The following is a 17627-nucleotide window of genomic DNA, read 5'->3' on the forward strand; positions in this document are numbered from 1 at the left end:
AACTACAACTCTCAGCATGCCCCGACAGCCGAAGGCTGTCGGGGCATGCTGGGAGTTGTAGTTTTGCAACAGCTGGAGGCACACTGGTTGGGAAATACTGATATGGACCTATTTGTCCCCATAGTTACAGACTACAAACAAACCCTGTCATAACCCCTCTGTTATCTATCCTCTACATATTGCAGATTCAAACATTGTAATAAAGGGGTCCTAGGTTCAAATCCCACCAAGGACAATATCTGCAAGGAGTTTGTATGTTCTCCCTGTGTTTATGTGGGTTTCCTCCGGGTACTCTGGTTTCCTCCTACACCCTGTAACCAGGGGTCAAGTCATGGGAAAAAAAAGTGTGGGAATTCACCCAAGATTTCCACTCAAGGGCCAGTACGGCTAATGGGAAAGGTGTTCCTGCTGTGGAAAAAGTGCAGGAACTCAGTTCCCACGCGTTCCTGCAGAACTTGAGCCCTGCCTGTAATGTACTGATAGGTGAATTTAGATTTTGAGCCCCAATGGGGACCGGGATCAACATGAGTGATGACAAACTATGTACAGCGCTGCGGAATATGCTGGCACTATATAAATAAGAATTATTATTTATTAATTTTAACCCCTACCTGCTACATGCAGCTGACATGTTTGCGCAACTGGTTTGACAATTCTTACCGCTGTGCGGCTGATCAGCGGCGGGACGCGGCTGCCAATCACAGCCAACATCCCACTGCAGCTGCTGAGAATATGATAGTACTTACCACGGCATCTATAGATTTGATAGGGGTAGGGGGTTCCCCCTGTCCCCCATTGGTGATCCTGCGCTGTGATCACGGGGTCCCGATGGTTGTCATAGCAGCTGATGGCCTCCTATCTGAGTATACTGACAATTATACTGTGCTGCAGGACAGATGTACTGCAGCCTAGTATAACAGAAAAAAAGTTAAAAGTATAAAAATAAAATGATTTTCAATAAATCAATAAAGTGTAAAAAAAAATAAAAAAAATAAATGCCCATTTCCCAATAAAGCCCTGTAATATAAAAAAATATATATAATAATAATAATATATACACATAATAGGTATTGCCACATTTGTAATGACTTGTACTATAAAATAATGTTATTTATCCCGCAAGGTCAACACCGTAAAAAAAAAACAAACACCAAAAAAGTCCAAAAAATGTAATAAAAATGATCAAAAGCATGTATCGCAAAAATGATGACAATAAAACGTACAGCTCGTCCCACAAAAAAATGAGTCCTCACAAAATTCGGTCAGATTAATAATAAAAAATTTATGGCTTAATCGTACTGACCCACAGAATAAAGATAACATCATTTTTATCTCATAAAGAACGCCATAAATAATTTTAGAAAAACGGCAGAATTTTTCCAATTTCTAATATTTTAGAGTTTTATTTATTTTATTTTTTTTTCAAAAAATCGCTGCAATTATAAGCAAAAAGTTACCACTAATATAAAGTACAACGGGGGAGATTTATGAAAACCTGTCCAGAGGAAAAGTTGCTGAGTTGCCCATAGCAACCAATCAGATCGCTTCTTTCATTTCTCAGATACCATTTCAAAAGTGAAAGCAGTGATCTGATTGGTTGCTATGGGCAACTCAGCAACTTTTCCTCTGGACAGGTTTTGATAAATCTCCCCCTATCAGTCTCAAAATCGCTTTGCTCAGTTGAAGCATTACAATGTTATTACCACTTAAAGGGGTACTCCGCTTCTCAGCGTTTGGAACAAACTATTCCGAACGCTGGAGCTGGGAGCTCATGAAGTTACGCCCCGCCCCCTCAATGCAAGTCTATGGGAGGGGGCGTGACAGTTGTCACGCCCCCTCCCATAGACTTGCATTGAGGGGGTGGGGTGGGACGTTATGAGGTGGCGGGGCTATGACGTCACGAGCTCCCGGCGCCAGTTCCAGTGTTAGGAACAGTTTGTTCCAAACGCTGAGCAGCGGAGTACCCCTTTAAAGAGACACAGGTCACAGTTCATTTGAAAAAAGGGGCTCGGTCATTAAAGGAGAATGCCATCAAAAGTTAACTTATTCCCTATTCTTCTTCCCTATCCAGCAGTCGGACCCCCGCAATCGCCAAAACGGTGCCCCGGCTCTCTCAGTGAGGAGCGCGTGTCCTTCACCAATAGACAGCACGCGCTCCATTCATTTCTATGAAAGCACTAATGTTGCCCGAGTGCTGTACTTGGGTCTTTTTGGCGCCCCCCATAGAAGTCAAGGGAGCGCAAGCCATCTGCAGCACAAGCTCCTCGCTATGCGCCGATTCCCTTTCCGGAGATCCCAGGGGGTCTTAGCGGTCAGACCTCACCGCGATCAGCTACTTAACCCTTAATTTTTGCCGAAGTTCTCCTTTAAGGTCCAAATAGGCGGCATCCTTAAGGGGTTAAAGGGGTACTCCGGTGGAAAACTTTTTTTTTTATCAACTGGTGTCAGAAAGTTAAACAGATTTGTAAATTACTTCGATTAAAAAATCTTAATCCTTCTTTTACTTATTAGCCGCTGAATACTACAGAGGAAATTATTTTCTTTTTGGAACACAGAGCTCTCTGCTGACATCATGAGCACAGTGCTCTCTGCTGACATCTCTGTCCATTTTGGGAACTGTCCAGAGCAGCATATGTTTGCTATGGGGATTTTCTCCTACTCTGGACAGTTCTTAAAATGGACAGAGATGTCAGCAGAGAGCACTGTGCTCGTGATGTCAGCAGAGAGCTCTGTGTTCCAAAAAGAAAATAATTTCCTCTGTAGTATTCAACAGCTAATAAGTACTGGAAGGATTAAGATTTTTTAATAGAAGTAATTTACAAATCTGTTTAACTTTCTGGCACCAGTTGATTTAAAAAGAAAAAAAGTTTTCCACCGGAGTACCCCTTTAAACTAATATAACTACGCTGCGGCCTACAACTACAACCCTTTATAAATGAATTACCTGACAGCGCTCCTGGGTTATACAGAGAACCAGCAATCATGGGTGACAAGATTTGCAGTTTTATTAGGTAAAGCCTCTTTGTGTCTCATCTGAGCCATCAAATTAGCGAAACGTGTTACATAATGACGCGCCGAGGTGTTTACACGCATAAACGTGACACCGAGCAGAAGTGAGGGATTCACACCCGGCCACACAAACACTTTTTTTTTGCTCAGCAAGGGTATAAAAGAACAATTATTCTGCTAGGAACGAGGAGTTTTTCAGCACATGTTTTTCTGCTGAAAGAAAAAACCTCAGCATTTACATCTGTCCCCCCCCCAGCCCATTGGTTGCAAAGCCTGTAGGTCCTGTACCCAGGGAACTCTGGGTACATCACATGACAGTAGATCACATGACCCAGAAAGGTCCTATACATTTTATACACTTGTACAAATGTTATATACAATGAACAATATGCACAATACATTTACAATGCATTTATATAAGCAGTAACTGATGAGCAAGGGGCTAAGCCCTGCAGGAGAGCAGCCCTATGGACTGCAGAGACTCTTCCTGAGGGGACTTAGGAAGGATACAGGACCATGTCCTGTACTGGGACACCACAAACCCCCTTACTTAACAAAAGTCTTCCCCGACGTATGTCCCCTTAGGGAGAGGAACGAAATGGCCAGAGGGCCGGATGCAGTCCTTAAGCATTAATCCAAATGTCCCAGTTCAGGCTGATGATAACAAAAATTATGAAAAATATATAGAGTCTCTGTGCATTTAAATAATGTCCATACATGCTCTGGAACTTATTCACGAACAGGATGGAATATGTAAACACCACACTGTCATACCGCCGGGAGGTCCCCTTCTGTGGTGGCGCACCGGGCCGGCCACAGCCCCAAGTAAACGCAGCCAGGGTAGGGACGCTGCCACTTTAAGAGCAGCAGACATCCGTGCGCCCCTGATGTCACGGACATGTCCCTCTCCCGGCTGCGCTCCACAAGTGGAGAATCCTGCTGCCGCCGAGAGCTGCAGCTCTTAATAAATATATAGAATAAATAAATGGGGGAAAAAAATAACAAAATAAATAAAACAAATAAAAATTGTTAATAATGTAATAAAATAAATCTAAAAAAAAAACTAAATTTCCAACCGTGCCCCTGACTTATATCCCCTCCAAAGAATAGGGGATAAGTTATATTTCACTACAAAACTCCTTTAAAGTGTAAAATTAAGGACCCTTATGACTCAAAAAAGTCAGTTTCATGGGATGTTTTTCTTCACATTCTTTTAGGATGTTGTTTTTTTATTTTATTTATTTTTTGCCCCAAAAACAGCTACTTTGCAAATGACATAATAGCTATAGCTGTGGAAAAAGAGGACAAAAAAACTCATAAAAATATTTAAAAAAATAGCATAAAAATAAAATAAAATAAATACTTAAGTGGCATTTAAAAAAATGGTTAAAATTTCTGCTGTTCTGCAGTCAGTTTCTTTTTTTTTTTTTTTTGCCCAAAAAATACAGCCGCAGATATTCCGCACACTTAAATGTACTGGCGGTCGATAGATCTGTTCGGAAATGCTCCGTCTCATAGACAGCAATGTATTTCCGAGCGGAAAATGCAGAAAGAATTGACGTGTATTTTTTCTACGGACGCCGGAGTCAGGATTTCCGCAGCTGATACTTCTGCCGCGGAAATTCCGTTGTGTTGACAGTGCAGCAGAATCCCATTGAAATCAGAATTCCATGTGGACATTCCGCCGTGTGAACATGACCTGAGAAAGCAAACAAAACCTGTCCAAAGGAAAAGTTGACCAGTTGCCCATAGCAACCAATCAGATCGCTTCTTTCACTTTTGAAAAGGCCTCTGAAAAATGAAAGAAGCGATCTGATCGGTTGCTATGGGCAACTCAGCAACTTTTCCTCTGGACGGGTTTTGATAAATCTCCCCCTCAGTGTATACATATCAGCCCCAGGGTGGTAGCTCATACCTTTACTGACACATTGCATTAAAATTGCATTTCCGTTTACTGACAGCAAGCAGAGATCATACCGTTTGCAATGGGGCAGAGTTGCAATACCAGAGTCAGCCAATGGGTAAGAGTGGCACTGTTTTCTAAACGAAAATAACTTTTTTTTTTACCTCATACATTGCTATAAATTAGTGTTTCCCAACCAGTGTTCCTTCAGCTGTTGTAAAACTACAACTCCCAGCATGCCCGGACAGCCTTTGGCTGTCCGGGCATGCCGGGAGTTGTAGGTTTGCAACAGCTGGAGGCACACTGGTTGGGAAACACTGCTATAAATGAAAGGTAGTTGCGCAGAATCATAACCTCTTCATGGTCAGGAATGTAGCAAAAAATATTGTTGCGTCCACAGATAATAAAGCCCTTTGTTTCTAGGTCCGCTCATATGATTTCATTGTGATACTTCAGTATCACGTCCCCCCGTGTATCTGCTGATAGGATGGGTAACAAGAAATAGCAGGGCATAACCGATAACATACACGGGACAACAACACAAGAGAAAAGGTCAGCTTTATTACGTTACTTAAACATAAAAAAAAAAAAAAACATAAATAAACGTAAATATATAAATAAAAAAAAAGCGCAAGATTGCAATTACAAAGAGTGCATGCTACCAAATACGGGTCGCATTCAAGTTCTAATAACCAAATGTAGTACTAAATCACCCCCTAACCCTAGCTAACAGTAGGAAATGAAAGGTAGGTACAGTACATCCCTGATGAAAAAGCGCGCATGCGCTTGAAACACGTGGTGGACTCTTAGGTGTCCTGTATCGATTGAAACTGCAATAAAGCTAAAGTTTGGTTTTAGAAGCGTTGGATCATCTGTTCTTCATAAGATAAGTACAATACCTAAGAGCGAAGGATAATACTACACAGTAGACCTCATTCCCCGATGGGCGTTTCGCCTAGCTTCATCATGGAGTTGGGTTACTGTTTGAATAAGCAGCCTATGTATATATCATCAAACCAATGAGCTATATTAGGGACATACATAGTATGGTGGGATTGATTGAGTGGGGTGTAGTAGATGTGAGTGGTGTTTCTAACCCCTTAAAGGGGTACTCCATCCCTAGACATCTCTGCGCTCGATTGCTCCAGCCTGCTGAGCCTGGCTGGAACATCGCAGGAGAGATCGGACGGCAAGGAGGCAGGTAAGGAACCTCGAGCCGTCTTCTAAGCTGATCGGGACACCGCAGTGATCCCGATCAGCCCGACTGAGTCGGGAATGCTTTTTTAAAATTTTAGACACCGCAATCAACTTTGATCACGGTGTATAATGGGTTAATGATGAGCATCACTGCAATTGGTGATGTCCGGCATTAGACACGGGTCCCAGCCGTTGATAGCCGCTGGGACCACCACACTATGACATGGGGTCAGCTCGTGACCCCGAGTCATAGCAGGGGAGCAGGCGCAGGGCGTATAGGTACGCCCTGCGTCCTTAAGGTGATAATGTAATTTTTTTTTTGTGTGTATATGTGGTGGGGGGAAGGGTTGAGTTATCATATTCATGTGTGTGGTGTACCACTGCTGAACACACCTGTCTACCTGACCTGTCAGGTGGATGTCACCTAATGTTTCTGCTTCGGGCCCAGTGCTCAGGTTTATATGTGTGATGTTGTATAATTTATTGTACTGTAATATTGATTGTTAAATGCACTTTTATGCTATCATGGTGTCCTCGAGAGTTAACTTATCTGTGCAGGAGGATGCTTAAGGGATCACATGACTGCTTTAGCCAATCAGGGCTTCTTCCCTGCTCCTCCCAAGTCTGGCTAGATGAGGAGAAGCTAGTTAGATGAGTGTTGGAGAAGAGAGTGAGTGGAGGTGAACTCCAGATCTCTACTGTAGGCCTGTACCTCACCACATGAGGTCCGGCCTAAGAGACCCTGTTGCTGCATCAATCTGTTCCAGAGTGACAACACCCTTTACAGGATCCTGCCGACTAGGTTGTCCATCAAGTCTGTCCCTTAAAGTTCAGACCCAAGTCCGCAGTAGGGAGAAGAGCCAAGGGAGCTCACAGACCCCATTTGCAAAAGAAGTAGTTATGAGAGAGAAAGCCTCAGGCAGCTCCGGTCCAAACCAGTCCACAACAACTGGAGGTCCACAGTTTGAAGACCACCAGCATAGACCAATATGATGAAGGGAAATATACAAAAAAGATGTATATAAGGGGACATGTAGTAGCCGTGCTGGGATCTTGTAATGTGGAATGTAGATATGGGTTATGCGGCCCAGGTGCTCATGCGTGAGATCCCCGGGTGGATACTGATCCCTAACCTATTTTATAAGGACAGGAAGTCTTCATCACATTCATTTGACGGATCGTCGCACATTGATGCTGCCAGATCTTCATACCGCCGGCAGGACTCTACACATGCGCCAGGCTAATGCTAATATACATCTCCTGACAAAGTGGGTTCATAGGACGTACATCAAAATTTTCTAAATGGAAAGTTGCAACTAATGGCAGTAGATTACTTACCAAAGCCTAGACCTTTAGCCATCAAGAGATGCCGTATGACATAACTTCACTTTGCGCACGGTGTTGTAGTTTTGGAAGCACACTGGTTGGGAAACACTGATTTAAAGGATATAGGCACCTTAAAGGGATATTCCAAGAATTTTCATATAGAGTCTGTACCTGTATATAATGGTTGGTCTCACAATTCTTGTGTGATCTTTGCCCCAATGTTTATTTTTATCAGCATACAAAATGAGTGTCGTCTCAGGTTTTCCCAGGTTGCAGTGTGGCCAAAGACATTACATCACTAGTCAGGTGTTTAAAGGTAGCGTGTCTGTGCTTCAATAGGTGGAGAGACCACTGGGTTAGTGGGGGGGGAATCATTCTCCACAGGGCTGCAGGAAATTATCCCAGGTGTTCTTCAATGGGAGGGGTGGCTGATGTGAGGGAGAAACAAGGAGTCAAGGCACTTGTAGTTGGAGAGAGGGAACTTCAACAGTAAATAGCCATTTCACAAAAAGAGAGCAGCAGCGTGGATTCACAAAACAGCCATTTAGCCCCAAGACCAGCACGGATCCTTCCTAAGCATGCCCATTACTGTCTGGCAGGTAAGTACTAAAATCCCCTTATGGCGGATAACCTCTCTAAGTTCGGAGCATGGTTCCCCCACATCCAGAGCGGTTTCATAATCTCCTTCTCAACGTCACACATCACAAGCAACATTTCGTTTTTGCCAGAATTAATAGTGTATTATTCACCAGTCGGCCTGAAATAACACAAGAATACAAATACGAAGCTCCAAGACCCTCCGTCTTGTTACTAAATGGACCTGACCTGGCTTTATTTCTATATCAAGAAGGAAGCGGGGAGGACGAGGAGGATAAAAGGCAAGAAGCTGGAGGGCAGCAGTTCCATATGTAATCGCTGCGGCTTCCATTAAGACCTCTATAGAAATGTTATCCATCCCCCACCACCCTTGGCCGTCTGATGGAAAGTCCTACTGCATACACTCATATAGAGAAATATCACTGGTGGTTTATTGAGGCTTCACTAGATACAGTAGTCGTATTCTGCAGCTCATTCTGTTCTTAAAGAGATTGTACACTATTGTACATGATTTTATAATGCAGCATAGGCTATTATAGGAGAATAATGTAAAGGTTCTTGTGTATGCCATGTGCTTACCTGATTTAACTGATGTGGCAGGATTTAGTTTTCAGCCCTACTGATTGCGATTCCGTCACTGAATTTATTTTCTAATGCTGTCTATATTTTCCATAAATCAACTGGTTAAAGATGTGGACTTTGATCACTGCACCTGGTCATCTAATTCGGCTGCTGGTGCCGAACTTATTAGACTCATAAGTGGGTTGAGGTCAGTTCACACCATGTGCAGTTTTGATGCGTTTTCTTATTCAAAGTGAATTTTCTAGAGAAATATTTCCATGAGGAGAAAGTGATTTGACCTAAAATCACAACTGAGGTGTTTTATGAAGAATTGAAGTCTTTAGCCTTTGTTCACATGTTGAATTTTTTTACACACATTTGTACTGCATTTTTGCAAAAATATGGAAAAAAGACATGTTTTTACCAGGTTTTAACAACTGCAACTGAAAAATCACCTCAAAAGACAGAAAAAAAATGCAGCAAAAAAATGCAATGTGTGAACAACGCCTCAAGGGAAGATTGTTAAATATCCGGATCCCATAGAGATAGCAGCAGCAGTATACAGATATAGCTTAAGGGGAGGTGTATAACTACTATATATCCTGATCCCATAGTAATAGCAGCAGTATACAGATGAAGCTAAAGGAAGATGTATAACTACTATATATTCTGATCATATAGAGATTGCAGCAGCAGTATACAGCTATAGCTGGAGGGGAGGTGTCTAACAATTATGCCTCCTGATTCCATAGAGATAACAGCAGCAGTATACAGATAGAGCTGAAGGGGAGGTGTATAACTACTATATATCCTGATGACATAGTAATAGCAGCAGTATACAGATGAAGCTAAAAAGGAGGTGTATAACTACTATATATCCTGATCCCATAGTAATAGCAGCAGTATACAGATGAAGCTAAAAAGGAGGTGTATAACTACTATATATCTTGATCATACAGAGATTGCAGCAGCAGTATACAGATAGAGCTGGAGAGGAGGTGTATAGCTACTATACATCCTGATCCCATAGAGATAGCAGCAGCAATATACAGATAGAGCTGGAATGGAATTGTAAAACTACTATATATCCTGATCCCATAGTAATAGCAGCAGTATACAGATGAAGCTAACAAGGAGGTGTATAACTACTATATATCTTGATCATATAGAGATAGCAGCAGCAGTATACAGATAGAGCTGGAGGGGAGGTGTATAACTACCATGTATCCTGATCCCCTAGAGATAGCAGCAGCAGTATACAGGCCAGGTCCATATAATAGTTTGGTATCAACTAAAGTGCTGGCTGACTTATTCTTTGTCTGTATTGCACATACGGGGGAGTGGCTACCTCCATGTTGGCCTTGCACCCCACCCACCTCTATCAGGTGTATATAAGGTGTCTTGGATGTTCCAGACCCTGCCATGCTTACTGAACTGTTCACACAGAGGCATATTCACAGTGTAGGGTCCGTCCCAATGAGGCCACCTTATCGCGGTGGGACGGTCCAAGCTATTTGACCGCCGGCAGAGACAAATTTGCGAGCTAAGTGCCTCATTATCTCATAGTTTCACATTTGCATCTATTACACCATAGCTGTATAACTCTCCATGTTTTATTTGCATGTTCATGTTTCACCTATATCCTTGTGCTGGCAGTGTGCTGCTGTATTCTTCTGTTGCTGTATATCTAGCCTAGTAGCGTGCACCTGCAGGCCAGGTCCATATAATAGTTTGGTATCAACTAAAGTGCTGGCTGACTTATTCTTTGTCAGCAGCAGTATACAGATAGAGCTGGAGGGGAGGAGTTTGGGAGCTGCCAGGAGGGATTTAATAGGTGATGATGTCATCCTGTAGTTCTCAGCTACCCCACTTCCTCTGACACAATAAGCACTGTTGTTTTATGTGGGTCAGATTGGTGCTCAAATGACCCATTTACAGTAATGAAACACATGGAAGCAGCTGAGTTGGAATAAAACAAACGGCGCTGTAGAACCAGTGATGGTGAGTGTGCATCATATGGGCAAAAAAAACAAAACATGGACTGTTTCTTTAAAATGATTTTCCCATAAAGTATAAACTTAGCTTTCCAGCCACCTCCAGCCTGTTTACAGCTATAATTATTTTAGCTCAGGGATCCTAGCCCCTGTGCTGCAGACCGGTAGGGTGGCGTTCCCTTCCACGTGGAAACAGTAGAAATTAGGAGGCGTCCAGCACCAAGAAGGCAGGTAAAATCGATTTATTAGAGGTACAAGAACGTAGCAAACAGCATACAGTGAGCGTAGTGCCTACGCGTTTCGGGCTGGTGTGCCCTTAGTCATGACTAAGGGCACACCAGCACGAAGCGCGTAGGCACTACGCTCCCTGTATGCTGTTTGCTATGTTCTTGTACCTCTAATAAATCGATTTTACCTGCCTTCTTGGTGCTGGACGCCTCCTAATTTCTATTTTAGCATTATGTCCCATTAATGGGAATTTGGTAAATTGCGTAGCTCCGTAGCTATGCTGATAATATGCAGTGTAGGTCATGGGGCTATGCCCTTTAAACAACTCACATAAATGTCAGTGGTTGTTTTTGGCTTCCCAACCATTTCCATGGTGCACACTTCGGAATTTCCGACTGGAATTCCACTCCGGAATTTTGGTCAGAAATGTCACTGCATGAAGCTTAAAGGGGTACTCCACTGGTCAGCATTCGGAACTAAATGTTCCAAGTGCTGTTTTCACACTGCGAGGGTCAGTCACGGCCCCTTGTGTTGGTATGGCCACACCCCCTTGTGATGTCAGGGCCACACCCCCTCAATGCAAGTCTATGGGAGGGGGCTTGACGAACGTCACGCCCCCTCCCATAGACTTGCATTGAGGGGGCGTGGCCGCGACATCACAACGCTGCCAGTGGAGTACCTCTTTAAAGTGCAGGTGAATGGGTTTTCCGTGAACCTATTCACACTGCGGAATTTTCTGGTTAGAATTTTGATTAAAAAATTAGCAGGTTCAATGTTCTGTCGGAATCCGGTCTGGGGACAGCAATGTCTGTGCAGTCCTAGTGCTGAATGATTCAGTCCGGAGCTTCCTAGCGCGGATCAGTCGGGGCTGACTGACGTTTTCCGTCCAGGGCTTCTCAAGTGTGAACCCAGCCTAAGGGCATCCTGCTGCTGGAACCTCCAGCGATCAGCTGGGATCTGTGGGGAACACTGGTTGGAAGTGCTTAAAGGGGTATTCCCAGATTTTTGATTCTCTGAATGTTAGACAGGGGCAGAAAAGTTAGTCTAGTCACTAATATACTTCTCTTACCTGTGTTTGTGGCTGCTATTGAATTCCTTCGAGTTCACTTTCTGCAGCCTACAAAATGAGCCTTGTCTCTGACCTTTCCCAACTTGCTGTGCGGCCCGAGACAATGCATCACAAGTCAGCTGAGACAATACATCACAAGTTAGCTGCTTTGTCCGTTTTGTGTGTGAAGCCAGCCCCCTGATGACATTACCGGCGCGCATCTACCTGCATTTGTCATCACACAGCTCCACAGCTTGTGTGTCAGGTGATGTCAGGCAAGTCATGTGATCAAAGGGAGCATGGCTTGCTGCAATAGATTGGGCGACCGATGTGCAGGAGGAAAATAAATTACCTCCCACATTGAAACAAAGGATCCTGGGAATTGTAGTCTGGGGGAGGCCACAGAAACAGGAAGTAGCCAGTTTCCAGAAACAAGCCATTAGTGTAATGGGGGACACAGGACACGGCCATTTAACACCAATACAAGTACAGGTAAGCATGTCCATTACTGTATGACACAAGGGGAACTCGGGCTAGAAAAAATTATCCCCTATCCTAAGGATTGGGGATACGTGTCAGATCGAGGGGGGTCCTACTGCTGGGACCCCCTGCAATCTCCCTCTCGGCACCCCGGCTCTCCTCCTGAATGGGACGTGACGACCCCTCCATGCATCTTTATTGGATAGGCGGAGCTCTTCACTCAGTTATCGCCAGCTCTCCCATAGAGCTGCATGGAGGGGATGTGTCGGCCACAGCTTCATGCAGTGGTCTACAAACTCCATTTAGGAGGAGAGCAGGGCCGCCGTGCGAGAGATCACATGCGGTCCCAGTGGTTGAATCCCCCTCGGGATCTGACACTTATCCTTAGAATAGGGGATACATTTTTCTATCCCGGAGTACTCCTTTCATTACTAAAGTCACCTAATGCTGGAAAACCCTTTTTAACTACTCTGCAGCACTCCCGCAGGAGGAGTACAGCATTACATGGTGTCAATCGCAAATTTAAAGTGGTACTCCATCTCATCCCCTATCCAAAGGATAGGGAATAAGATGTCTGATCACAGGGGTCCCGTCGCTGGGGACCCCCGCGATCTCGGCTGCGGCACCCCTGACATCCGGTGCATGGAGCAAACTTCACTCCATGCCGGATGACTGGCGATGCGGGGCGGAGGCTCATGACATCACGGTCATGCCCCGCTTTTGACGTTATGGCCATGCCCCCTCAATGCAAGTCTATGGGAGGGGCCGTCATGTTCCCCTCCCACATACTTACATTAAGGGGGCGTGGCAGTGACGTCACAAACTCACGTCGCTGCACCACACGCTCTAAACGAACATTTGTTGCAGCAGGGAGATCGTGGGGGTCCCCAGCGTCGTGATCCCCGTGATCAGACATTTTATCCCTTATCCTATGGATAGGGGATAAGATGTCTAGGGGTGGAGTACCCCTTTATTAGTTTTGTGCAACACATGGGTCCTCCCAGATGCTTTTGTATATATGTAAAGGATCTAAAGAAGGAATAATAGAAAGGCTACAGTATATAAAACAAATAAAAATCCCTTCTGGGCCAAAATTACAAGAATTTAGTGCGAGACAAAGGAACTGGAAGCCGATTCTATCAAGCTCGTACCACTGTACAGTATGCACACTGTCATAAGGGCTTGTTTACAGAACAATGATGGATAGGGGGGGCCAAGTCTCTATGGAAAGGTGTCTGTATTATTCTAGAAGCTATAATTATAGTAGTGCTGCGTCCCTTTAAGCCCCTGGTAGGTGAGGTCTCTTTCATGTGAAGTCTAAGCTTATAAGAGCCACTTTATAAACTTCCATCTAATCCCCCCCCCCCCCCAATACCTACAGACTAACATGAAGGAGAAGCAATCATTTCTCTCCTCACACTTTGGGTGCATTGCTGTGACCTCTTCACCAGTTGAAAAAAATGGAGTAAATGAGAAATAGTTGCGCACCATGATCATGTATTACATCAGGGGTCTCAAACTCAAATTTTCAGGGGGCCACTGGAGGTAGCAGCTGGGTAAGGCTGGGCAGCATGCGCCCCTTACATAAAATGCCCCCATCATGCGCCCCTCATCATCCACCAGCAACACCCCCCACCAGCAGTAGCACCCCCATCATCCACCAGCAACCCCCCCATTCCCTCTACCCCATGTGGTAATAGCATGAGCTGACAGATGATGTGGGTGCTACTTCTGGGGGTTCCCCACATTAGGTAGGTAGCAGGTTCCCCACATTAGGTAGTAGCAGGTTCCCCACATTAGGTAGTAGCAGGTTCCCCACAATCGGTAGTAGCAGGTTCCCCACATTAGGTAGTAGCAGGTTCCCCACAATAGGTAGTAGCAGGTTCCCCGTTCCCCACATTAGGTAGTAGCAGGCTCCCCACATTAGGTAGAAGCAGGTTCCCCACATTAGGTAGGCAGCAGGTTCCCCACATTAGGTAGGCAGCAGGTTCCCCACATTAGGTAGGCAGCAGGTTCCCCACATTAGGTGGAAGCAGGTTCCCCACATTAGGTGGAAGCAGGTTCCCCACATTAGGTAGTAGCAGGTTCCCCACATTAGGTAGTAGCAGGTTCCCCACATTAGGTAGTAGCAGGTTCCCCACATTAGGTAGTAGCAGGCTCCCCACATTAGGAAGAAGCAGGTTCCCCACATTAGGTAGTAGCAGGTTCCCCACATTAGGTAGTAGCAGGTTCCCCACATTAGGTAGGCAGCAGGTTCCCCACACTAGGTAGGCAGCAGGTTCCCCACATTAGGTAGAAGCAGGTTCCCCACATTAGGTAGTAGCAGGTTCCCCACAATCGGTAGTAGCAGGTTCCCCACATTAGGTAGTAGCAGGTTCCCCACTATAGGTAGTAGCAGGCTCCCCACATTAGGTAGAAGCAGGTTCCCCACATTAGGTAGGCAGCTGGTTCCCCACATTAGGTAGGCAGCAGGTTCCCCACATTAGGTGGAAGCAGGTTCCCCACATTAGGTAGTAGAAGGCTCCCCACATTAGGTGGAAGCAGGTTCCCCACATTAGGTAGTAGCAGGTTCCCCACATTAGGTAGTAGCAGGTTCCCCACATTAGGTAGTAGCTGGTTCCCCACATTAGGTAGTAGCAGGCTCCCCACATTATGTAGTAGCAGGTTCCCCACATTAGGTAGTAGCAGGCTCCCCACATTAGGTAGAAGCAGGTTCCCCACATTAGGTAGTAGCAGGTTCCCCACATTAGGTAGTAGCAGGTTCCCCACATTATGTAATAGCAGGTTCCCCACATTAGGTAGTAGCAGGTTCCCCACATTAGGTAGTAGCAGGTTCCCCACATTAGGTAGTAGCAGGTTCCCCACATTAGGTAGTAGCAGGCTCCCCACATTAGGTAGTAGCAGGTTCCCCACATTATGTAGTAGCAGGTTCCCCACATTAGGTAGTAGCAGGCTCCCTCTCCGGCGGCGGCCTGACGAGTGATGTCACTGACGTCGTCCTGTGCGGGTCTGGGGAGGGACGTCACATGCGCGATGTCCCTTATCAGACTTGGGCCAGCTGAACAACCAGAGACGTGGAGGAGGGGGGGGGGTAAGTGAGGCCTTCCGGCATTTAAGAGGATAAAATGCCTGACGAAGTTACCTGCCCGGCGCCCGGAACTACATGTCCCGGGCGTCTGGCAATACAAATTTCATATACCTGGTGCGGGCCCCAAACTTTCGTTCCATTTGCGGCCCGCGGGCCGGGAGTTTGAGACCCCTGTATTACATGAATGGCTTTTCATCTGCATATTCACCAGCCATTTCCTCTGCAAACTCCTCTCCCAAACAGAACCTATTGTATCTTTAGGTGAACATGCATTTCGGATGGGGTGCTCCTGTGCTGGGCAATGAGATCAGCCATGAGAACAAGTACTGCCTGCAGCGCATTAAAATGCTGGTACAGTAATAGAGACTTATGGCACGTGCTCAAGGAATTCATATTCATACAAGGTTTTGTTATGCAGTAGTCATGGGAGCTAAACTGACTTTTCCTGTGCAAATCCAGACATTTTTAGCTTTATTACTAACGGCGGACTGCAGATCTCCCTGAAAAGTAAAGTTCGGGTGCGGAGCTGTAGAAATGTGTCCCGAAATATATATCTCTGAAAGTCAAATATCTACAATAGATGACCAAAGCTACTTCATAATCGTGCTATAGGACATACATTCACTGTATCTTTAGGGTACACCTGTACAATTGCTTGTTAACACAAATAACTAATTAGCCAATCACGTGACAGCAACCCGATGCATTTGGGCATGTAGATGTGGTCAATTCAACTGGCTATAGTTTACAGAGGAGCTATGATGTCCACATGGATCCATAGACCAAACACTTCACCTATGTGATCTCCAAGGCTTGCCCCCCCCCCCCCCCCCCACCAGAGGAAATGTCTCTGAGGATTCTGCCTCCTCCTATACAGAACAGCTCATTCCATTATTATGTTTATTGCTATCATTATACACAGGACTAATAGGTCCATTAGGTTATTACTGACCATCCCATAAGACACAGACCCTACTGACAAGTGGCCAAAGCCACCTCCAGATGTGGTTGGTTTTGGTTGGAATTTTTGAAACCATTACTGTCCACCGAGGATCCTCTACTACACCGGTACAGCCCTGTGACCTTCTCACATGTATCTCTGAAATATCAGAAGATCATTCCCAGCAGGTTTCTCCAGTAAGTGACAGTCAGCAGTATGGAGAGCCTTGGTGATCTATCTGTTACTGCAGGTAGATAGAAGGAATGTGCGCTATGTGGAATTCCAAAAACGCTCCTTCAGAGATCATACAGATGTCTTCACAAACACTTATTCTGCTGCCATTCCTAAAAGACAATGTTGTCCTTGTGACGGCTCTCACTGAAAGTCTACAAAGAGTCATAAGAGTCCATGTCACTAAGGATGGAAATTACTGATGTGGTGGCGGGGTGTGTGGCGCAGGGCAGATGTTGTTACCGTAGGGACAGATGGCATTTACCCCTTGTATTCATGACGGCAAGGCATGGTTTAGTCTATAACCACCCAAAGGTATACCGCTGGATCCTGGGCTAGGCACGGGGGGCAATAAAAACTCTGATGCCAAGTTACGGACAACGGTAGCTTTACTGAGGGTAGATAGATGGTAAAGTCTATACAGTTCAGCCGGGGCCTAAGGAGGTGACCAGTGACGCTGAGACCTTAAGGGCTTGCTATAGGACTGGACAATTGAATGCAGACCACGCTGACAGATGACAGGGACTGACTTGACTCATAAAGCTGTGACTTTATCTTACCTGACTTGATGGCGGCTGCAGGACTGGACTTTGAGGTCTCCAACACTCTGGACACACACACTAGGCAACTGCACTGGACCTCAGCAGGAAGAGAGAGAAGCTCCACCCAGGGCTTATATGGGGGAGACTAGCAGGGAGCCCATAGGTCACTCTTGGGATCACCTGATCACTGGTACCTCCTGGGTAACAATCACATGACATATCACATGGTATAACTCTTAAAGCAACATTACATTTTATAACACATATTTACAATGGGGACACTGAAGGAGGCTGCCTGACAGAACAGCAGGAGCACAGGGTAACACCTCCCGTACTGGGCCATCACACAGATAAAACCCACAGAATATTGGGAATAATACCTGACAAATATCAAATCGGTATCTATAGGGGAACATTCACAGGCTGTAGGTTTGAGCCACCAGCTGCGGATTTCCAGCAGACCCCATTGAAGTCAACGTAACC

This window comes from Hyla sarda, chromosome 6, assembly GCF_029499605.1.
Source record: "Hyla sarda isolate aHylSar1 chromosome 6, aHylSar1.hap1, whole genome shotgun sequence".
NCBI classification, from domain to species: domain Eukaryota; kingdom Metazoa; phylum Chordata; class Amphibia; order Anura; family Hylidae; genus Hyla; species Hyla sarda.